The 15135-nt window shown below is 40.0% G+C and overlaps 1 long non-coding RNA gene across 1 annotated transcript in view; it reads right to left on the reverse strand.

Annotated features, from left to right (window-relative positions):
* Window positions 1-407: 407 nt before the first annotated feature.
* Window positions 408-15135, reverse strand: part of LOC119617845 — a 30877-nt gene continuing 16149 nt past the window's right edge. Inside the window, exon 3 of the long non-coding RNA XR_005234266.1 lies at window positions 408-602. This is a non-coding gene — a long non-coding RNA (uncharacterized LOC119617845). The remainder of the gene's footprint in view (window positions 603-15135) is intronic.

A 15135-nucleotide genomic window follows, 5' to 3' on the forward strand; every position in this document is an offset into this window, starting at 1 on the left:
TTACTTCCTGAAAGTTTTGTTAAAATACACAAAATGGTTCATGAGATATTTTGCTAACAGACAGACAAGGTTAACTTTAGTTGTTGAACAATCCTAGTGCTCAGGCTAAGTTTCGGGGATCAGTCTCAGCGACTACTGTACCAGATTTTAGGTCAGTCTCTCTAAAACTGATCGAGTTGCAGCCATTTTTTGTTTTTAAGGTCATTTGAAAAGTTGTTCAGTTGTAGAGGTGATTCATTTCTTGAATTTTTCCAGTGGTTCATGAGATATTTGGCTAACAGACACACAGACCTGAGCAAAAACATCCAAACAATAAATTTGGGCGTGCTTTCAGTCGAAGTGAGCTTGGCATCTAAGTTTTTATTTTATTTTAATAATATTCTCACTCGTTTCTTTTCCTCGTGTTTCTGCAGGACAAAAAGGTGACGTTTGCTCTTTTTACCTCGGAGCCGTAAACATGTCGGATATTAGAACAGAGGGAAGCAAATGATGAGACGTCGTCAGTCCGGCTGCGATGATCATCATCTGTTCAGAGGTCATTACCGCCCTGGGAGTCTGCTGTCTGGCCCAAATTACTGACGGAGCAGCTGCACCACTCCTCACTGTTATGGATCAACATAAAGAGGGGATGAAATCAGAAAGGAAAAAGATTTAAAGTTGGAAAAAAAAGAAAACAGGTTCACCAACCGATCACACCTACAGAGGCTGTCAGCAAAAAGAGGAGGAGGAGGAGGAGGAGGAGGGAAGGAAAATTAAAGTGTCAAAGCCGAGCGGCGGGGAAGGAAAACATACGAGAAGTGGGACGAAGAATCAGCGAGAAAGAACATTAAAGGAAGCCATGGCTGCAGCGAGCTGAACTCATCACGCCTACGTAAAAACGTCCTAATCAGGAAGAGGAAGAGCTAAATAGTTGGAGAAAGAAGAGGGAAAATTGGGTTTTTTGTCTTCTCACTTGATTTTTCTGACTCTTAACTTTGCTTCAGCAACATGCTTGGATGAAACAATAATCAGTAATGTTGGACTCTAATGTCGTTTCAGAGTTTAAGCCGAAACATTTAACTTTTTGTTTTTATCTGAGCTGCAAATGATAAAAATCATCAGACTGTCTGCAGAAAATCTGATTCAACAAAAGTCAGTTTATATCAGCTGAAAATACAAATGAATAATTATATGACCCTGTTGTTTTTATGTTTCTTTTTTATTTATTTTTTGTCTACTTTGTGTGATTTTAGTCATTCGTATTGAAATCAGACTTTTGGCTTCTGTAACTTTATAGTTTTTAAAATATTAAACTTTTGATTAACAAACATTTTCCCCAAGGAAACACGATGAGAGCTCAACATCTGCGTCAGGAAAGAAGCTTTTAGCTTTTAGCTATGCTAGCCCTTTGGTACTTTTAGCTGCAGTTTTTGCTGCTTGTATCTTTTAGTTAAACATTTATCTTTAGCTTCTAGTTAGCCTTTTGACACTTTTAGCTTTTAGTTAACCTTGTGTTATTTTTAGTTTTAATACTTTTACCTAGCGTTTTGCTTCTTTTAGCTATCCCTTTAACAATTAGCCTTTTGCTACTTTTAGCTTTTAGGACACCTTTTAGGTAACCCTTTGGTGCTTTTAGGTTTTAGCTGCCCTTTTGTTAATTAACTTTAATTAAATTTAATTTTCATTTAACTTTGAGGTGCTGTTTTGCTACTTTTAGTTAGCATTTAGCTACTTTTAGCTTTAAGATAGTATTACGGTATTTTAGTTCATTTAAAATCAGGTAATAAAGGTTGTAATAACTCTTTGATGTTTTAGATTTAATTACCTGAAGCCGATCGAGTTGTTTGAGTCTCCAAATGAAATTAAATCGAACAGCAAACAAAACAAACGAGTGACTGAACAGAAATAAAAGTAGTTTTGGTTGAAATGGAGATTCAGTCCAGGCTGTTATTTTTGTTCATGTTATTGTCACACTGAAGACTGTGAATGTGTTTTTATTTATTATCGTAACACTGTTAATGAGATTATTTCCACGTGGATTTAGATTTTAAAGAAAACAGCTTTCAGGATCAGATCGTTTGGTTATAAGATTAGAAACTGTGAGAGGAAACGATTTAGGTAAAACCAAAGGAAAGATTCTGTGATTTACGTGACCTTTAGATTAAAGTAAAGCTTTAAAAGAAAAACAGTTTGGCAAACTGTAGAAGACGGAGCAAGTTTCTGAATCTGCCAAATGTGTTTCAGCTTGACAGCAAACAGGCAGGAATTCATCAACCCTTTTAGTAAATCTGGAGAAAACAGAGGCTGTTTAAAGTGTTTAAACGTCTCAAACTCAAAAAGTTCAGAAACTTTCATGTATTTCCAAGTTCTGTTTGCGGAAAAGAACTTGGATTAGGTGCAACAGAGCGCTGATGTTGGCACTCTGTTCCTCTTTCTCCACTAATCGTGTTCGGTGTGAAATACGTTTTCTCTGTGGGACCATCGCTCGGCCGGTCTTCACAGCTGAAAGGGGCGAAGCATTTATTTCCTCACCTTTACGGCGCCTTTCCCCTGCGGTGAAGCATTTTTACTGATTTGTCTCTGAAAGGCTTAAGAAATGAGACGCTTGGTGGTGGGTCTCTGCCTGACAGGTTGTCATTCTGCTGTATTTTTATATTTATATACATAATTATACATATGATTGATGTAATTAGGTCTGCTTTGTTTCAACAGCTGCTAATCATCAGTTAATATGAAAAGAAATGAACTAAAATCTTATAAAAGTTTTAATTGTTAAAGAATATTACATTTATTTGACCTTTGGGCTATCAGTAAAATAAGGGTTTTCTTATTTTAACCACATTTTGTTTTGAATCTTACTTGTTTAGGTTATAACTTCAACACTTGTTCAGGTTGAAGGAGTAAAAATACTTGGTTAGTTTAAAGAAAAGATCCCAACTTTGGCCTAAAACACCTGCACCAAAACGTATCTGTGCATTAAAACTGCAAGAAAAAGTGAAAAGTGAAGAAATGCTTATCACTTTTCTAAGTTTAAAATAATCCAATCCGCTCCGGAGCCTCAGTAATGACCAGCATCTTTTCAAAGCTAAACCCAGACACAATAAAAGACAGAAAGAAGTCACATAAACACACTAAGAAACAAAACAAAAAGAAAGATGAATTTCTTCTTGGTGTTACCTAATAAAGACAGCGTCCTGACGCATTTAGAGGATGTTGTGTTAAACCAGATTTGACACATTTAGCTAAACTTCTTCCTAACTCTGTTCCTTAAACAGTTATTGCACTGGGTTGCGTGGAGAATCTATCATTCCCAGTTTATTTTGTGACTTTCTCCATAGATTCAGTTGTTTGTAAAAACAATGATGCAAGGTGACTGGATTTCTAGCTGGCACAGCAGACTTTTTAACAAAAAAAAACAAAAAGGTTTATGATGCAAAAGTTTTTCTCAGTAGCAGAGAAGAGTTTCCATTGGATATCTGGAGGGGAATGTTTAATTGCCGGCTACAAATGACTGACTTTCTACATTTTGCGTGACTTCTAATTTCCTGCAAATCACCACTTATGTCGTCTCATTTCTACAAGGACAGTTGTGTTCCACCCCAATTAGAATATTCCCTGTCTGTTCCCGTTCATGAGATGGCATCAGCTGGTGCGTTGCATAAAGCCGACGGACATGATCACAATGTTGGTAAAACGCCTTGGTCCTCAGGCAAAACAGTGTGGCATGCAGCCTAATAGAGACATCACGGAGGCCTATTAGCACAGATGGTTGTCATATGTATGCAAATTAGGAGCAAAGTGAATCACGTAGCCCCATCAGCACCACCTGTCTGCCTCACACAGCTACACCAAAATCCCCCGTTATGCCTCCGTTCCGCGCACACACTCGTGCACAAATCCCTCTGCAGGAGCTGAACGGTTGTTTTCACTCTACAGCTGTATATTAATTAGAGTAAAGACATTAATCATCATTTTTTAACGGCAGACAGCAGAAGGAGCGGCTGCTGGAGCTGAGCGGCAAACTGTAAAGTAGCCAGGAAAAAAGGGGCGGCTCAGGACGTGCTGGGGGGGGCTGTTCAGTGTGTGTGTGTGTGTGTGTGTGTGTGTGTGAGTGTGTGAGGGTGGGGTTGGTCAAGAAGGATTGCACCCGAAAGAAGTGAGTGTATCTGTGTCCACCGCTGTTCTCCGATCCGTTTTGAGCGACGAAAAATATCTTAAAGCTCAGTTTATTCACAACACAACCAGGAATTACAGAAAGGCAAGAAATATAAGAGCAGCAGAAGTGTTGGGGCTGCAGAAAGGACCCGGACTGGAGTTAATTAGGATCCTTTCAGAGGTAAACTATCGATGTGTAAAATGACCAGAGCTGCCATTTCAGTCATTAACAGAGTGAAGCTGTGGCAGTTTAAACAAACACGCTGAACAAAAACTTTAACCTGCCGAGATATTATAAGAGTCAAGAAAATTCACCCAGCAGGTCTTAGATTGTTCTGACTATCTCTGAACGGACCGATGACGCCATCTTTAAAATCATCACTAGAAGAATCGACAGTGATTGGATGCATTCTCCTGGAATGCAGCTATTATTTTTGCATAAACTTTAAACTGTCCTTTCCTATATTTTGCTGTGTAAAGTTGACTCTCTGAAGCACATTTTTATTTAAAAAATGCAGATATTATTATTATATCTTCCCCCATACTTTCACATTCATTCTGTTGCAGTTGCTGCCGCTGATGAAACAATCCTGGTTTCTGTCTTCCAGGACAGTCGTAGTAAAAGAAAATCATCGCGTGAAAACTTCTTTAAAGCTTAAAATCAACTCCATTTTGGGGAACAAAAGCAGAAAAAAAAATCCAAACAGGAAATGAGCAAAAGAAAAAAACTGAGAAAGTTTCTTTTCTCTGTCAAACACTGGATCTCATTATTTTACCAAGAAGCCAAAGTTAAGAGTAATGCGCAGATCTGCTGAACATTAGGACTAAACTTCGTGTCCCAATGGGTTTGGCAGCTTCAAACTCACAATAATCCCATGTTTTGCTAACAAAGAACTGTTCTAACCTCCACGGGACACAAACTAAGCACGGATTAAAACAGAGTAAGAGAGGGATTAAACGAGCAAACACAGGCTGCTGCACTGAAATCTATAACTCCATTTATATGTGGAGAAAGTAGTTTCAAACCAGTCTTTTTGATATTCTGCCACTAAAATGCCCAAAATTCCAGAGTCCTTTCATTGTTCAGCTTTTTTTTTTTCCTTCTTCCTCATGCCAGAAACATTTCCCAAGGGTCCCGTTCATTTGTTGTCACAAAGCACACTTCACCACTAACTGCTCCTTTTCCAGGAGCTCGCTGAGTGTGACCATATGGCCTCCGGAGACTCAGCTGGTCGGACTGGGATCTGCTGTAGAGCTGCTCCTCAAACGGGACTTGTTTTTGTTTGTTTGGTTTCTCTGTCTTATTTTTCTCGCCCATTATTCCACGTTTGGCTCAGATTGTGCATCTTCGGGTGACACTGAAAGTCTGCGTATTTCAGTTTGGCTTTTTGTGAACGATGTGGTTCCATCGGTGCCTTAAAGCCATGACCTTCACACTGAGGAGGTTCACAGCCGAGGGTCAGCTCCTCTACGTCTGAGGCCATGATACTCAGAAAGAAAAAAAGGTTGAATGCACCTTTTGGGTTTGAGCTCATGAGTGAGGGATGATGGATCGAGGCTTTGCCTGCTGTAATGAGGCCGACGGTCCGGTCTGTCGCTGAAAGGCAAAACTCTCAGGACTGTGCAGTTTTTTTCCACAATGATCTCTTAAATTATTTCTAAAAATATCCTTCTAAATATGGCACAAATGTCTTCATCCATACAGAAACAAAAATGACCAAAGATGCTGAAGTAACTGTGCCGGGCCTGCATGTGGTGCCACAAAAATACACCGAAAACAGGAAACAAGGTGTGGAGCGGTCACATAAAGCTTACGAGAGGTAGAGGTCGCTCGGGAGTTATAGGTCAGATTAGAGGTGATGTGACATCATCATCACCCTTCTACACAAAAGCCATCTTAAGTTTAGTTTTAATCCTGAAGCGCCACTTCCATGTGAACAAAAGGCTGATCCCAGGTACAAGTGACTGAAATGAGCTTCCTCTGTCAAGTATCAGGGACATGGTGAGGAATCTGACAGTTGTTGTGTCCTCGTGATCCTTGAGAGATAAACTGACCTCAAACACTCAGTTTTCACCACTCATGTCCTGACAGCTGCGGCGCAGTCGAACGTAAACTTCTCAAACGCCACCATTCTTTGTGAGCGGTCACACTCTCGCTCTCACAGGTGGGATTCTTCTCAACCTGAAGTTTACTTTGCACAGAGTTCCTGCAGCCGCAGCTGAAACAACAAATCAAACAGGAGATAGATGGAGAGCCTCACTGATGTTTGACTGCACTGGATTAGCCAAGCAGACAAATTAGCCTTTGACTTGTAAATCATAAGAATTCAAGAAAGTAAACGTGATGCATGAGAGTTTCGGGGAATAAACGCAGTATGACCGACATCCATCACCTGATTCATACCAACTAGGTGGCCTGATTCTGACTGTTTTCCTTTGACTGCCACTTGGTCTCCGTTAGAGACGTTGTTGAACATTGCTGGGATACCTGCGTAATCCCGAGAGTCTCTGGCGCCTCTCGCCTTCTGACCCTGGTCCTATCATCCTTTCCACTCCTCTGACTTATCCCGAGTGTGGCCTGAGAAGTTCTGTCAGTTTGGGCTTGGAGTAAAATCCCTGGGAAGCGCGGCCAAATGACCTTGGCGGGGAATTCCTTTCCCAACACGTAACACCTACAGTACACACCGAGACACATCATTTAGCATTTGAGGTCATTTTCAGCAGCGGCACTAAAACCATGATGAATGGTTGACCGTGTTTGTTTTATTTAGCTAATCGTCATTTCTAATTTTTCTTTCTGTTCTTCCCAAACAAACCAACTGCAACTCCTCATGCGAACTTTTCAAGGCTGCGTCCCGTGTTTGTCAGAGAGCTGTGGCAGTTACTTGGCACCGGGAGTCGAGCTGGATTGCGTTTAGTCTGTGTGAAATGCGTCCAGCTTTACTGCGGGCGTTCCACGGACTCAGTAAGAGCTGGGAGCCGTCAACGTAAAGCAGTTTCAACAATGTCTCGCCACAGCATAATGCCGCCTTTGTGAGGCGACGGCAGAAATATGGAACTACGTGGGTCTAAAGTGTCAGCAGCAGCCAGAGAGGCTTCGACATCCAGGTTTCGTAACGTGCCAACAGTATTTATCACTTAGCAGCATAACGGCCAGAGAGAGTGGTTGCATGTTGGACTCCCAGTTTTAGAACATTAACACGTTTTTGATTGTTGTGGTTTCTGCAGAGACGGAGCAGCTGATGGAACGAGCAGAGTCACGTTTATTTACTCAGCTCAACGAAATCCCCTCATTCTTCTACCAGCTCTTAACTTTACGTGCAACTAACGCTGCTAAAAAAAGGTTTCATTAAAGGCCGAGCATGGATATCGTCCGCTGCCTTTCCTGCCACAGTTTTAGACTAAGATCAGTTCATGATGAGAAATGAGTTAATAATCAAACTTTGAAAATATCAGTATGCAGAATCTCATGTGATATGTGTATGACCTGTTAGTATCTGCAGAGGATCACTCTCAGCTACTACCGCACCACATTTTAGCTCAGTATCTGTAAAACCGGCTGAGGTGGAGCAGGTTTTTGGGGTTTGTTAAGGGAGGATAGCTGTGGCGGTCATCTTGATTTAAGCTGACTCCAAATGTTTATCACCTGTAGATGTGAGTTTTACTAAAATATGTCCAGTGAGTCATGAAATATTTTGCTAACAGACAGACAAGGCTGACGGCAATAGTTAATGTCAAAGTTTTGAACAAAGTTGTTGCTCATTTTGTAGCATTTGAAGTATGTGTTGGGAATGACTCTCAACTATTATTACTATATACTATTATGTTAATCAGCTGTCGATGTTTCACTAAAATCTCTCCTCTGGTTCAAGAGATATTTTGCTAACGCTACAGACGAATGCACACAAACAAAAACAGGCATTGTTTGACATTGTTGTCTTCAATAGCAGGTGATGAAACAAGAATTGTATTTTTTTACTTCCTTTTTCCCCCAAAAGTGCAACCTAGTAAAATGTAAACAACCCTAAAACTTTGGTCGGCAGATTGTTTTTTAAATAACACCCAGTTATCGATAAGCCATTAGCACATATTTCTCCTGGTAGCTTGACAGCCTGTTGTCTTTGTAATGGAAACTGACAGTCGTGCACATCCCTTTGATTGATTAGCACATGCAATTACTGTCTGAGACGCATGAAAAACAGCTCCGCCGCCGCTCTCAGCCACTACTTTGTGTGACATTTTAATCTACTCGCAGATTAATGGGACACTGGTGGAATGGAGAATATTCCGCCATAGATTTTTTTTTTCCTGATTAATCAAATGTATCTGTTTTAGTGACAGGTTTAGCATATATCCACTCAGGTCTGCCACTTTTTCTGTTTGTGTGTTTGAGTGTGAGAAAGGAAGAGAGAGGCTACAGTAGGAGTGAGTGATTATCAGTGTGTGTGTGTGTGTGTGTGTGTGTGTGTGTGTGTGTGTGTGTGTGTGTGATAGGACTCCCACATTGTTGTCTCTGCTCTGTAAACACTCCGTAGAGGTCTCCTTGTTTCTGGTTTCCACATTGGTCTGTGGCTCACAAAACCTCTAAATGTTGTCAGAAGCACTCAAGAAGAAAAACGATGCCTTTCATGCCGTAGTTTTAGTCTAAAATCATCTTAGGCTGAGAACTAATGAACCATTTTGATCAAACTTTGAAAATTTCAATATGTGCACTAACATGTGATAGTCTCACATGATCCCTTAGAGCAGTGGTTCCCAAACTTTTCAGCTTTCGACCCATAAATTAATAGTGACAAAGGTGTGTGACCCCATCTGTTGGCTGTTTAAATATCCAAAAATGCTAATGACCCTATTAAATAAGAGCATAATAACTACACAAACAGTCTTAACATCCATTATGCTATTTTTTTAAATCAATTTATGATTTGTATTTCAATTCTCTGTCACAGTTATGGTGCAAATATATCATAAAAATTAGGTTTTTAATTGTAGGTTGGAGATTATCTAAGGACCCCTACTTGGTGTTGGCTGACCCACATTGGGGTCTCGACCCCAACTTTAGGAATCATTGCCTTATAGCTTAGAGTGTGTATTGTTAATGACTCTCAGTATCTGTAAACATGACTGAGTTAAAGCTGGTTGGCTGTGGCGGTCATCATGTCATGGGTTGGCTCCAAAAGTTACTCAGCTGTCGAGGTTCGTTCAGTGATTACTTTCTGAAAGTTTCATTAAAATTCGTCCAGTGGTTCACGAGATATTCTGCTAACAGACAGAGTTAATTTGTTAGTGCTAAGAGTATACGCTGTTAATGACTCCCACCTACTACCACAACAAATTTTACCTCCGTGTCCGTAATATTGGCTGATTTATTGCCATTTCTGTGCTGGCTGAGGTCAAATTTGACTCTGGTTCAGTAGAGAAAATAAAACTAAAACTTTGCTCTGGCCCAAAGAAACTTAAAAGGCAGTCAACCTTTAAATGTGAAACAAAATGAGCAGCTTGATAGCATCTGATGTAGCTTCCATAAATCAACAGGCTCTCCACGTTTATGTTTCAGGTTGTTGTACAACGACACAACTTGAAATAAATGACATAAGGAAATGTAGTAGACAAATGATCCAAATTGTTTTTTTTTATTAGTCAACAGAAACGAAGCTGTCAGTTGTACAGACGTAATTTTTTCTGCTGTTTTCCCCTCTTCTTCTTCCTTCTTGTTTCTGTTTGTTGTGTTTCGGGCTCAAAACGCTCCTAAATTATGGTCACCTTACGCAATAAAAAAAGGTAATCAGTTGTAGATGTTCATCCAATGATTACATTTTGGGGGTTTCATTAAAACCTGTCCAGTGGTTCATGAGATATTTTGCTAATGCTACAGACAAATGAAAACACACACACAGACACACACACACATCCTCTGGCGTTGTGAATTTACTGCTCAACTTTAATTGGGTTGTAAAATCAAATCCAGAGTTGTTTCAGGAATGCTAAAATGTGATTCCCCGGCTTGTTTAGAGGAGAAGTCCGGCAGTCAAGGACACAGAGAGAGATAGCGCATGAGAGAAAAACAGCTGAGGAGGAGGAGGAGGAGTGATAGTGGCAAACAGTGAAGATAAAGAGCTTGTTAAAAGAGAGTAAGCGGGTAAAAGAATTGAGACAGATGGAGCGGGAGGGAGAGGAGAGAGGAAAGTTGAACTAAGTTTTGCTCATCATTTATAAGACCCGGCCTGTGCTGCCTCCCTCGGATTAAAATCCCTGGTGATTTACTCCGACTGAACTGCCGTGAAGCCACAAGATGTGTGAGACTGAAAAACAGGAGGATCACTTGAGGCGTGGCCCGATTACCGGTTTCAAACTATCACAATGTCCAAACCAGTGAGTGTTCTCTGTCGCTCTGTTTCTCCTCCCTCCGTCCTTCAGTTGTGTACTAAACGTTTATGTGTTAAAAAAGTTGTTGTACAATTTATTTGCTGGATAACTCTGTCAGTCAGAGGTAAGATGGTTCTGAATGAAACGTTTGCAACAAGCTACAGGAGTCAGCTTGTTAGCAGGTAACCTGCAGGCTCGTTATGGAGGCTAATAACCAGCTAACTAATCGCTAACTTCAACCCTCAACGTTACTTTACAAAGAGCTAAACAAGCATAAACAGGCAATAAATAAAACAGCATGTTGACTCTGTTGTTTCAGCTACATAAAATTAAATTAAAAATTTTAATTTATTCTCAGTACTTGTAGTTAAATTAAAATTTGATCTTAAATACTCATTTAAAAAATTATCTGAAATCTGTCCTGAGGGCAAGAAAAAGCTAAAATCTTATTATCCTTATTAACACAGCTAGACTCTGAACTTATTTTATGTTGATTCTGACTTATCTTTATATATTTTGAAATTAGTTGTCATTTTTAGCTTGTAACTTTGCAATGGTGTGTCATCTTGTCATCATGTTAAACTCAACAGACTTCCTGGTTAAATAAAAGTAAAATAAATAAATAAAATACCTATGCAATAAAATTAAGATAATTCTGAATAAATAGTTTAATATTATACTATATACCTATAATATAATCATTAAGCAATATGTGATATTATTTAGCCAGCAGTAGAAACAGTAATTGCATTTTCAATGTTAAATAAAAGCAAATAAATCACAAGATGCGTTTTAAAAACTTTGCTTTAACATTCTAAAACCTCAAACTTATCATCCCATCAGCGTGTCACAGCGGCCCACGCCTGCAGCCCACACAGGAACTGGTGAGCAGCATGCAGAGTACATACACATGTAGAAAAACACACACAGCCAGCTACAAGAGTCCATGTTGAACTTGGAGTTAACTGCAAAGAGAGGGCGGTGGGGGGGTTTACAACCCCTGCATTGCGGGACTTATAACACATCCACAAACACAAACAGTGCATATTTTCCTCTCTCGTAGTGAAAATAAATTACAACGTTGAGGCAGAGTTTTCCAGCGGCACTTACTCAAGCCCCTCCGTTCGATGGCTGGACGGGCCCGTGGAAGCAGAAGGGATTTCAGGAGGTTTATCGGCGGCGAGGGACTAATTTGCAGATGATTAAGAAAACACACAGTGTAAAGTGCGTCGGAGACGCGAGAGACTCGGAGGGGAGTTTAAGAGCATGAGAAAGACTGACGGTGAAACAGAGGCAGACATGGTGACAACAAAACTTCACCACAGGGCTAGAAGTGCTTTTAGCACTGCTTTTATTTACATTCATTACGACGATGGAAACAAAAACCAGGGAGACAGAGTCTTTGGAATTTGTGTCTGATTTCTGTTAACATCAGAAGACAGATTAAGGTCAACATCTGTCTTTATCCAGTTCTAGGATCATTAAAATGTCATCAAACAAGAACACAGTATTGAAAATCAATAGGAAAGGCATCCCTCATGTGGAATGGTAGCTGCAGCATAAGCACACAGACATTTTTATTTTCTAATGCTCCTGCTGAACTCCTGAACTCCCATTATCTGTTTCTGCTCAGTTCGAAATATTGGTTTTCCCTGTCATCGTTTACATTATGCATCAGACTGTTATTATTTCTATTATGATTATGAGACTCGCTCCAAAGAGCATTTAGGGGTAATTAGGTGTAAAGCTTTGCAGGATGCCAGAAATGGAAGGATGCCCATTTGGCTTCTTAGACTCACACATGATGCATGTTGTGGGTCTTTGATGCCACACTTCCTGATTATACGAATGGTGTATTTGACCCACCAGCAGTGGCTGCGTTGAGAAGACCTCATATTATTCTCACTATAGTGCTCATAATTTTATCTTAAAGTTGGACAAAGGTCAAAAACCAAAGGTTTTCAAATGGTCAACACTGCTGGAGGACTTCTCGTCACCTTTTGTCTGAAATCTTGACTTTATTGCCTTACTGTCTAAGACTCTGTTCACAATAACATAAATGTGTTGCGAAAAAAATATTTTCGCCTGCTTTTGCAGACAATATGGTGAAAGAAGAAAACCACCATAGCTGTTCCCAAAAGATAATTTAAAGGTATATATTCAGGACATTCGCCAAAAAAAGAATTCTTCAGGCAAACATCGCAGGATTTTAATTGAAGACCACCATCCTTAAAGCATCATAATGATCTCTTTAGGAAAACAAAGCACTGTTTCTGAAAGGAAACTGCATCTCTGACGTCTTCTAATCATCCTCTAGATAGAAAGCAAAACAGCCTAATCTAGTGTACACCCCTAATCCTAACAACACTCACCGCAGCAGAAGAATACAACCAAAAGGGCACCGTCTCTTTGGTGTAAAAGTAGGCCAGCTGTGACTGCTCTAAAGATACAACATAAAACCAGCAGAGCCTGAGCTGATACTTAGGTATGGTGATGAGCTGCAAAATGGTTTACATTAGAAACATGGTGCTTCATTTAGCCTGATAAGCTCAGTTCAGAGGTCTTTGCAAGGGGCTCAGCCTCCCTTTGCTGTCATTACAAAGCCGAGCTCAGAGGAGGAAAAAAAGGGGAAGATGGCATCTAATTAGCTATGCAAATCCCGTGCTCTGGTGGATTGAGTTTTGAAATGAAATTGGTGCTTTGGATCTTCTCGGATTCTGTTTTTTATCACTTCCCGTTTGACCATTTAAGCCGTGGTGGCGTGAAATGCTAAACAGAGCAGATGGAGATGTTCCTTCGAAGAATCCGTTTGTCTCATGTTTGATTACAACGCCCCGTAATGAACAGTTATCCATGCACTCCCACACCACAGGGCTGTCGGGGAATGGTGGTTTCATCAGTTTTCTGTCCATTACATCTTAGTGTTCCCGAAGGAGTCCTAACCAGGGGTCTGAAACTGTTGCTGCTTGCCTCTGCAGAAAGATGTGTGGCTGGCACAAATCTGAACCATCAGCTCAAACCCTCCAAACATTTTACAATACAGTGATAGGAAAAGTTATGATATTTTCTATTAGTTTTTTGGAACATAGTAAAAACAAGCCCTAACAAGGTCTGAAATCATTTTCAAGACCTCGAATGACTTTGAAGCTGGATTTGAACAACATTTTGCGCAGCTACCTAAAGCTCCTCGTACAACATTTCAGTTGTAGGTTTGCTCCTGTGCTTCTGATCCTTGTTTTCTTGCATGACCCTGTTTGGTCCGGGCTTAAGAGGGCCACAGATTTGGCTCCAGAATGCTTTGGCGTACAGAGAAGTTGACGGTCGACTTAACGACCGCGAGGTGTCCGAGTCCTGTTGCTGCAAAATACAATAAATGGTCCACACTCATTTAGCACATTTCATTACTAAGTATTTGTACTGTCGTTAACGTCAACATTTAACCTGCTAACTGAAGCCTGGGGAGTCTGAGATGAAGCTTTTCAGTTTTTAACAATTCCTGAGAAACAACAGCTGCTTTTAAGCTCAATGAATATAATTTTCCTCATTATTATTTTTTTTTGTTAAAGATACAAAACCATCTGTTCCAATGAGCTGATCAGTAAATGAAGTTAGTTTGACTTGTTGTTGTTTATTTGAGATCATAATTCAGAGACAAGCTCATTTAATTAATTAGGTTTTTATATTTATTTATAGAAAACCTTAGAATGGAGAGAGGGTGTACTTACTTTTTTTTAACCATGCCATTTTCTGTTAGAAAACACATTGTTTGCTATTACTGCACACCACTAAATGTGAAAGGGTGATAGTGTTTTGCCTTTGTTTGTGCTGTTTCCATTTGCAGTCATTCCAATTCAAGATGGCTGCCACAGTTTGTCAACTTTAGCCGACACAAAAAATGACTCTAACTCGGTCAGCTTTACAGCAAAAAGAAGCAGGCAGCACGCATTCCTTCAAGGAAAGCTAAGTCTTTTAGTTTTGTTGTAAACTTTAACTGTTAACGTAATTTTAAATAATAAATTGCTCAAATCATTACAAAGTTTAAACCCCAAATTTATTTTTAGACCAACCAAGAAGTCTCAATTATGGTTGACGCTGTTATGAAGGCCGGATCTAACAACCTAATTTCCAAAAATTGACCATTTCCTAACATACTGTTAGAGTATAATGATTGAAATCCAAGCAGAGGCTGTGGTGAGTTTTTTATGGTCCACAAGGACCGGGGGTTAAAATTAAACCATGCAAAAAACCAAAATGTGGCTGTACTTTAATAAAAAAACAGCCAACTCAATTTTCACCCGTAAAGCCTTAATTCCTAATTCTTCAGGGTGCTGTCGGAGAAAGAAGTCTCACGTTGTAATAAAGAAAAGCTTAAACCCTGGTGGTTCTGAAAGAGCACATTGTTGGCCTCTCACAAAAGTTTCACTGTAATTGGACGAGCGCATGTCCGAACCCCAACAAATCAAAGGTTATCAAAGCAGGTCCTCATTTAGCAGGACAGTGATTAGTTGCCTCAGTACACCGGTCTGACATGGAAACTGTCCGGATCAAAGTTATGTCCTAATAACGTGACTTGTAATTAGGTTTTCAAGATGAGAGGAGAGGAGACGAGAGGAGAGGAGAGGAGAGGAGAGGAGA

Source organism: Kryptolebias marmoratus, linkage group LG17 (genome assembly GCF_001649575.2).
Source record: "Kryptolebias marmoratus isolate JLee-2015 linkage group LG17, ASM164957v2, whole genome shotgun sequence".
Lineage (NCBI taxonomy): Eukaryota > Metazoa > Chordata > Actinopteri > Cyprinodontiformes > Rivulidae > Kryptolebias > Kryptolebias marmoratus.